This window comes from Dendrobates tinctorius, unplaced genomic scaffold, assembly GCF_039654945.1.
Source record: "Dendrobates tinctorius isolate UK_male_01 unplaced genomic scaffold, ASM3965494v1 ptg000069l, whole genome shotgun sequence".
Lineage (NCBI taxonomy): Eukaryota > Metazoa > Chordata > Amphibia > Anura > Dendrobatidae > Dendrobates > Dendrobates tinctorius.
Genome location: NW_027361737.1, coordinates 4,226,823 through 4,236,680, shown reverse-complemented (window position 1 = coordinate 4,236,680; position 9,858 = coordinate 4,226,823).

Below are 9,858 nucleotides of genomic sequence, written 5' to 3'. Positions count from 1 at the left end.
AAGCCAAGTCCCGGTGGTGATACGGAATGTAAGTATCAAATGATTTGTAATGTTCTTTATTTTTTATCTTCTATTTTTACTCATTTTTTTGTTTCTTTTTTTGTAACTTTTTATTCAATTTAAATTTGATTATTCTAATGAATGTGTTTTGTCTAGGTTCCACAACGGGATGAAGACGTCTACCTGGATAATGAGCAGCTCATCAGCCTGGTCCAGGAGCGTTCGCCGTTGTGGGACAGCCGTGACCGGCTGTACAAGGACAATGTGGTGACCCGGCGGCTATGGAATGAGGTGGCCGCAGCGTTGATGGATGGCTGGGACAGCGCCACAGCATCCTCCAAAAAAGCGTTTAGTGAGTATTTCCCTGCTCTGTATTGTGCCGCAGTGACTGTTGTCCTTGACGGCACTGTTGGGTTTCGTGCTAGGCGTATTCTAGCAGGAAACCCAACAGTGTCATCGGGGTCTACAGTGACTGCTTTGAGTATTGTATTGCTAGATTGTGCCGCAGTGACTGTTGTCCTTGACGGCACTGTTGGGTTTCGTGCTAGGCGTATTCTAGCAGGAAACCCAACAGTGTCATCGGGGTCTACAGTGACTGCTTTGAGTATTGTATTGCTACATAGTGCCGCAGTGACTGTTGTCCTTGACGGCACTGTTGGGTTTCGTGCTAGGCGTATTCTAGCATGAAACCCAACAGTTTCATCGGGGTCTACAGTGACTGCTTTGAGTATTGTATTGCTAGATTGTGCCGCAGTGACTGTTGTCCTTGACGGCACTGTTGGGTTTCGTGCTAGGCGTATTCTAGCAGGAAACCCAACAGTGTCATCGGGGTCTACAGTGACTGCTTTGAGTATTGTATTGCTACATTGTGCCGCAGTGACTGTTGTCCTTGACGGCACTGTTGGGTTTCGTGCTAGGCGTATTCTAGCAGGAAACCCAACAGTTTCATCGGGGTCTACAGTGACTGCTTTGAGTATTGTATTGCTAGATTGTGCCGCAGTGACTGTTGTCCTTGACGGCACTGTTGGGTTTCGTGCTAGGCGTATTCTAGCAGGAAACCCAACAGTTTCATCGGGGTCTACAGTGACTGCTTTGAGTATTGTATTGCTACATTGTGCCGCAGTGACTGTTGTCCTTGACGGCACTGTTGGGTTTCGTGCTAGGCGTATTCTAGCAGGAAACCCAACAGTTTCATCGGGGTCTACAGTGACTGCTTTGAGTATTGTATTGCTACATTGTGCCGCAGTGACTGTTGTCCTTGACGGCACTGTTGGGTTTCGTGCTAGGCGTATTCTAGCAGGAAACCCAACAGTGTCATCGGTGTCTACAGTGACTGCTTTGAGTATTGTATTGCTACATTGTGCCGCAGTGACTGTTGTCCTTGACGGCACTGTTGGGTTTCGTGCTAGGCGTATTCTAGCAGGAAACCCAACAGTGTCATCGGGGTCTACAGTGACTGCTTTGAGTATTGTATTGCTACATTGTGCCGCAGTGACTGTTGTCCTTGACGGCACAGTTTTTTTTTATCAACAGTGGACAAAGTCCGAACACGTTGGCGTTCGATCAAGGACCGCTTCAACAGTGATGTTCGTGCTGAGGGCCAGGTTCGCAGTGGATCTGCGTCAAGGACCAGAACTAGATACCGTCACTATCACGCGTTGCAGTTCCTAAGACCGGTCCTTGCCACAAGATCGTAAGTATTATACATTTTGGGTTTTTATTTTTATTAATCTGTGTTTTTCTAATCCACAGCTGATGCTTCTTGTAAAGGCATGGTAGTAATGATTTTCCTTTCTTCCACAGCACCTGGAGCAGCACCCTGCAACCTGGCCCTGGAGCGGTCCTTCCTCGGACGTCCTCTGACCCGTCCCAGCCATCCGACAGCCAGGAAGCACCTTGCAGGTCAGCCACACACACAGCTGGTGACCAGGAAGCTGGGCCATCAGGTGTTCCCCTGTCCCAGGTCTCTGCCACTGGTTATGCGGGCACTACCCGCCAGCGGCAGAGGGCCTTGGACAGGAATGTCTTGCCCGAGTTTATGCATTTGAGCGAGACATTTAATTCCAGCCTCAAGTCACTGTCCGACAGAGTTGAAAGCGGTTTTGCACTCATGGAACGTGGTTTTAACCACTTTGAACACCGCTTCAATTCTGTAGAACAGCGCCTTGACCGTCTGGAGGCCGACCTCAACAGACCAGCACACCATTTTTTTAGTAAGATTGAAAAGGGCATGGCGGAACACCTTAGTCCTGATCAACAGCTGAATGTGCTGCAGGCCTGCAACAATGCTTTCTTGCAGGCTATGCAGCATAATCGGTACGGTCAGCAGTCAGTGGTGTCCTTTCCACCTGTGCCACCATTGACTCGCTTCACCTCACTACCGACTTGTGCTGCATACCACTGCACGGACACCTCTATTCAAAGCCAGGACACCCACCGTTACACCACCACAAGTCTGAGTGCAGCTGGTCACTTCACCGACACCACCATGGCAAGCGCTGCTCCTGTCTGGAGCACCACCGCCAATCCCATGCATGCGTGGAGCTCAGCCACCACTAGGCAAACATGGAACAGCCCTGCCGCTACAACAATATGTAGTAGCCCTGCCACCACCACTCTGCAAACCTGGGCCATCACTGCCGCCACCAGTCCTCCTGCAAGGACGAGCACTGACAACGAAGAGCAGCATCAGCCACCTCAGCAGCAGCAGCCAACTCAGCAGCAGCAGCCACCTCAGCAGCAGCCGCCACCTCAGCAGCAGCAGCCACCTCAGCAGCAGCCGCCACCTCAGCAGCAGCAGCAACCACCTCAGCAGCAGCAGCCACCTCAGCAGCAGCCGCCACCTCAGCAGCAGCCGCCACCTCAGCAGCAGCCGCCACCTCTGCAGCAGCCGCCACCTCAGCAGCAGCAGCCATACCAGCAGACGGGGGACCTACATTCCATATTTGCCCCTACTTCAAGGCGAAATCAATCAAGGCGGGCATTGGGCCAAAGTCGGTCCAGGCACACAAGCCTACGGCGACATGCCATTACAACTAATGTAACTGAACAGATTTCCTCTCCTACAAGTGTTCCAAGTTTAATTCCCTTAACTGGACTACCTTCCCCCACAAGTTTTGTTGCCCCTTCCCCTCAAACACCGTCTTCAACTGCAAGTGTTGCATATTCCCTGCACACCCCCAAATTGAAACCATCTGCCCCCAAACGCCGTAAAAAATAATTTTTATTTTTTTTTTGTGATAAAAAATAAATTAACATTTGTGGTTCACCATTAATAAGTTTCATTAATGTTGTTTGCGCCGCTCACACACACTGATGGGTAAATACATGTTAAAAACCAACCCAAGGGCTAGTATAGTCATATGTGAAATAACATGGACTAGTATAGTCATTCCAAGGCCTAGTGTAATAACTCTAGTTTTACCAAATAGAATCTGGTTTCATGAAAAACAAACTGTTGAAACTTGTCTAAAAAATAAGTTTCTTTCTAGTTTCACCAGTTTGTTTTTTGTGAAACAAGATGCTAGTTGTTAAAAATCGAGTTATTACAGTAGGCCTTGGTATGACTATACTAGGCCGTGGTATTTCACATATTACTATACTACTAGCCCCAAGGCCTACTATACTCATATTTGAAATACCACGGCCTAGTATAGTCATTCCAAGGCCTAGTGTAATAACTCTAGTTTTACCAAATAGAATCTGGTTTCATGAAAAACAAACTGTTGAAACTTGTCTAAAAAATAAGTTTCTTTCTAGTTTCAACAGTTTATTTTTTGTGAAACAAGATGCTAGTTGTTAAAAATGCTAGTTGTTAAAAATCGAGTTATTACAGTAGGCCGTGGTATTTCACATATTACTATACTACTAGCCCCAAGGCCTAGTATACTCATATTTGAAATACCACGGCCTAGTATAGTCATTCCAAGGCCTAGTGTAATAACTCTAGTTTTACCAAATAGAATCTGGTTTCATGAAAAACAAACTGTTGAAACTTGTCTAAAAAATAAGTTTCTTTCTAGTTTCACCAGTTTGTTTTTTGTGAAACAAGATGCTAGTTGTTAAAAATCGAGTTATTACAGTAGGCCTTGGTATGACTATACTAGGCCGTGGTATTTCACATATTACTATACTACTAGCCCCAAGGCCTACTATACTCATATTTGAAATACCACGGCCTAGTATAGTCATTCCAAGGCCTAGTGTAATAACTCTAGTTTTACCAAATAGAATCTGGTTTCATGAAAAACAAACTGTTGAAACTTGTCTAAAAAATAAGTTTCTTTCTAGTTTCAACAGTTTATTTTTTGTGAAACAAGATGCTAGTTGTTAAAAATGCTAGTTGTTAAAAATCGAGTTATTACAGTAGGCCGTGGTATTTCACATATTACTATACTACTAGCCCCAAGGCCTAGTATACTCATATTTGAAATACCACGGCCTAGTATAGTCATTCCAAGGCCTAGTGTAATAACTCTAGTTTTACCAAATAGAATCTGGTTTCATGAAAAACAAATTGTTGAAACTTGTCTAAAAAATAAGTTTCTTTCTAGTTTCACCACTTTGTTTTTTTGTGAAACAAGATGCTAGTTGTTAAAAATCGAGTTATTACAGTAGGCCTTGGTATGACTATACTAGGCCGTGGTATTTCACATATTACTATACTACTAGCCCCAAGGCCTACTATACTCATATTTGAAATACCACGGCCTAGTATAGTCATTCCAAGGCCTAGTGTAATAACTTGTAATGGAGCAGATTACATGAGCAGATTACATTCATCCACTCAATGCTGACTTGTATTCCCCATGGACTTTCATTGGGGTTGGGTTTTGAGGGTTGTGTTTTGAGAAAATCACATACTTTGTTTTAAACTAGTTGCACAATTTTCTCTTGAAAAAAAATGGTTTCCTGATTCATGGCCTGCAGCTTTGCTCATTCCAATATATTTCACGCAGACTAGCAATGCTGCATTTTAACTCGTATGTGTATTTACCTGCCCAGGTGTGTGAACATAACAAAATTCAGTTATACATGGGAAGTTTTTTAATTAATTGGAGTTTAAAAAATATAGTGCACTCAGTAATGGTATCAAATAAGGATTTTTATTACCATAAACAACAACATTACACCATTTCATCTTGCCAGTGCACCCGTCCTACATCAGAAATAAAGTAGGCCGCAAATTTGTCCCTCATTTGGCCAACTTCAACGGATGACCTGAGAGTGTGCTGAGTGAATTCAGGCAATGGGTTAGGAGCATCATCGTCCAGTTCAAAGGTCGGGTGCTCTTTAGCCATCACAAAGTTATGTAGAACCACACAGGCCTTCACCACCTCATCGACTGTTTCAAGTTTAAGATTAATGGCCGTGCCCAGAATTCGCCATCTGGAAACAAGAATCCCAAAAGCACACTCGACAGTTCTTCTGGCCCTGGTCAGCCTGTAATTAAAAATTTTTTTGGTGTGGTCCAAGTCCCGGCTGGAGTAGGGTTTCAGTAAGTTTCCGCACATTTGAAAAGCCTCATCGCCAACCATTACAAAGGGCAGTGGCGGAGCTTCGGTGTGAGGAAGAGGCCGTGGCATAGGGAAATTAAATTGGTTGCCATACAACCTCCGGCCCATGTCTGAGTTTTTAAAAGCCTGCGAGTCATTACCACGGCCAAATGCTCCAATGTCCACTGCTACAAACATACATCCGGCATCCGCAATTGCAATGAGTACTATTGAAAAGTACTTTTTGTAATTATAGTACTCAGATCCCGTTCTTTGGGGTTTGATGATCCGTATGTGTTTCCCATCAACAGCTCCCAAACAGTTGGGAAAATTGCATACTGTCCAGAATTTGTCAGCAATTTCCATCCACTTTTCAGCGGTGGGCAGGGGCATAAATTCTGGGCAAAGAACATTCCAGAGAGCCCGGCAGGTGTCAGCAACAATTCCAGACAAGGTAGAGATTCCAATACGGTACTGGAAGTGTAGTGAGGATAGGGTTTCTCCAGTCGCCAGGAATCTGTGAACAGACAAAGAAGTAAAATTAATATTTATGTATATTATTTTTAAAAACTATAAAAAAAATATTAGTACATTCACGAAAACTAATTACCCAAGGTTTTGAATACTAAATTTACAAAAAAAAACATCAGACCACACCCCTTTGTTTTTAAAACATACCGTAATGTCACCAGTAGCCGTTCCTCAGGAGGAATCGCACGACGGAGCTGTGTGTCCTGTGTCCGGTTGGATTGTTGGACACGAGCAAGCAAATCCATGAAACTTTCGTGGGACATCCGGATATAATCAGTAAATTTCTCCGGGTTTGCACGTAGCTCGCTGTAGAGGGTGTGGTATGCCCCACGGCTCTCCCGGAGTTCAACAATCGGATGTATCCACATACGCCGCCGTCTTCGCTGCCTCTCTCTCTTCCTTTGTTCATGGCAAGCAACTGCATACGCCTGAGCCATCGCGATGTCCAAATCCAAGTTGAAGTGAAAACTCTTCCAGCGCAGATCCATGGTCACGAGAAGAATCAAGCAAATGTGAAGAATACTGTAGACAGGGTCTATATATATTAACATACCACACCCACAATGAAGTCCCAATGGTCTTGTGTGTTGTTGAATGGTTGTTTTTTCTTTTTTGTGGGGTTTTTCCAAAATCTGTAAAAAAACGCAAACGCACAAAAAACGCATACAAACGCGCAAAAACGCTGCTTTTTTTTCCTGCATGCGCATTAAAATGCTGGAAAAAAACGCAGCGTTTGTATGCATTTGTATGCGTTTTTTTAATGCGTTTTTTTGCGGGAAAAACACGCTGCAAAAAAAAGCAAGTGTGAAACTAGCCTTACAGTGTCAAAATGGAGCTAAAGTAACATGTCCACTAATTATACAGAGGGGTTTATTGAGGTGTGTGTGAACTTAATGCAGGGCAGGCCTTGCATTCAACGCAAAAGCAAACAGTATGGGAGAATCAAGTGAATACTGGAACTATGGTTGCATGTGGCCATCCAGTACGTGGCTTCAAAGGCTTATTGGGGTGCATGTAACTTTGGTGCAGGGCAGGCCTTGCATTCAATGCATAAGCAAACTGTATTGCAGTACCAAATGAATAATGTGAACTTGGTTTTCCTGTGGCCATCCACTATGTGGGTTGAAAGGTTTATTAGGGTGCATGTGACTTTGTGGCAGGGTGGGCCTTCCATTCAATGCATAGGCTAAAAGTATGGCAGTACCAAATGAAAAATTATGGGAGCTTTTGTTTCATGTGGCCATCCAGGACATCTGTTCCAAGGGTTATTTGGGTGTGTGTAACTTTGGGACAAAGCAGCCCTTGCATTCAATGCCTAGGCAAACACTATGGGAGACCCACTTTCTTATAATTGGAACATTTTTCTAAGAGGCCCTCCTTTATGTCTCGTGAAAAGGTTATTGGAGTGTGTCTTAACTTTTGGCAGCCCAGCTACTCAATGCATAGGCAATAACAGTATGGGAGACCCACTTTTAAATAACGGCCCTTTAAGAATAGTAATGCTGACTGATTCCCCTAAAAAAATTGGTTTTGTGACTTTAAGAGTCACTCCTTCATAAATGAAACAAGATGTGTCTGATAATGTGTCAAACACCACTTGGCCAGCTAAGGTTGTTAAATGCTACGATGACATTTTACAGAAGAGAGGGGGGGACGAATCCAAGAAACAACTCATGGCCATATTAAAATTGCTTTATTTAAGTGGTAAGGCAAGGTACAAAACATATTGCTGTAAAGCCATAAGAAATTAAAAACAGCAATTAGGGACACAAAGACCTAGGTTGCCAATACTACACATTGAATTGCTAATAATTAAGTGGAACTGATTATTACCATTTAATTAAGTGGAAACCGAACGGCTATGCAACCTAATATAGTGACCATAGCATACTGATAGGAAACCAAGCTGGATGTGAATAAGTCCAGGCAATAGTCACAAATACATACTCATATGAGAAATATATTTACCTGGACAAGATGGCAGATGGCAACCACGGGGTGGTCACAGGGACCCCGTGGTTGCCATCTGCCATCTTGTCCAGGTAAATATATTTCTCATATGAGTATGTATTTGTGACTATTGCCTGGACTTATTCACATCCAGCTTGGTTTCCTATCAGTATGCTATGGTCACTATATTAGGTTGCATAGCCGTTCGGTTTCCACTTAATTAAATGGTAATAATCAGTTCCACTTAATTATTAGCAATTCAATGTGTAGTATTGGCAACCTAGGTCTTTGTGTCCCTAATTGCTGTTTTTAATTTCTTATGGCTTTACAGCAATATGTTTTGTATTTTGCCTTACCACTTAAATAAAGCAATTTTAATATGACCATGAGTTGTTTCTTGGATTCGTCCCCCCCTCTCTTCTGTTATGTATTATAGTACAACTGGTCAATGATAGTCCATGGGTGAACATGTTGGTGGCATATTGTCTAATATTATATATATATTTTTCTGATAATAGATTTCCCCACATGTCATATACACCGGGTTTCACTACCCTCTCTATTTAATGACATTTTACAGTAAATGTATTTGTCTTGGTTGAAAGCAATGATAAAGTTGGAAAATGCATCAAAAACGCTAAATGTGAACATAGCCAAAGTGTTGGAGGAGCTTTTTTTTGGGATTATTTCTTTTGCCTTACATAAAAATTATTACCCTGGAAAGGATGTCCCTTAACATATTTCCCTGTAAAATCAATTTTGGTTTCATTTTTGTATGTTCTACTGTGTGCCTGTAAAAGTGGCATCACACTCTGACAATATGACAATATTGGTCACAGCGGTGACTTAGGAGTCAGAAATGCTTCCAGGGGCCTTCTCCATGATGTTCCCATGTCATTTGGGCACTGTTCCCATAGATTTCCAACTTTTTGATACCCTAGAAAGACCTTCGGGGGGGGGGGGGGGCGTTACGTAAAAAAAGCTTGGGTTACCCACAGACTTACATTGGGCTCGTTGCTCGGGTCAAGTACCCGAATATTCTAATTTGTCCGACCGGAGCAATGAGCATCCGAGCATTTTAGTGCTCGCTCATCACTAGTCCATATCTTTGTAATAGAAACATGACTTTTCATTATCCCTGTGATGATATTGAGACACCTATTGAGAAGTGATCACTACAGAACAGAAATAATCAGACTATTGTAAGGCTCAGTGCTTGGAGTGGAAGCTGGAATATTTCAGGATTAAATATTAAATATTTAAAATAGAAAAAAAAATAAATGTAAAAAATTTAGGTTTTGACATATGAAAATTAAAATAATTGACTAAAAAGTATAATAAATACAGACTTTATTATTGACATGCTCTTCGTTTTCTAACAATATATTCCCTATGAACATAATTACAATAAAGAAATTACTAAAAGTAGAAAATTAAAGATGCTTTTCTTTTTGTTGGATGCTTTAAAGAGGACCTGTCAGCAGGATAGTAAACCCCCAACTAATGGCATTAGTGTAAAGATCCTTTAATGCTTATTAAATTTACACCTTGCTTGTAGTAAATAATTAGGGCATTTTTGAGAAATCCACCCTTGATGTTTTAGTTGCAAGTGCAACAGGGCGGGCACTGCATGTCCAATTCTGCTATTCTCTCTCCCTCTTCCCCACACTCCACCACCCTCTGGTCATTGATTGATCGGTCACTCTTCTACCAGGGACCTGCGTTCCTTCCTTGTGCAGGTGCAGTCATTGCCATTGAGTTTGTTTCGTCAAAAGGGACAACACATGAACAATAAGCTTCTACTGGCTTTGTGAGATCAATGGACCAGCTTGCGTAATGTCATTAGTTTGCCACCTTTAATAAGATGCAATCATGTGAAATA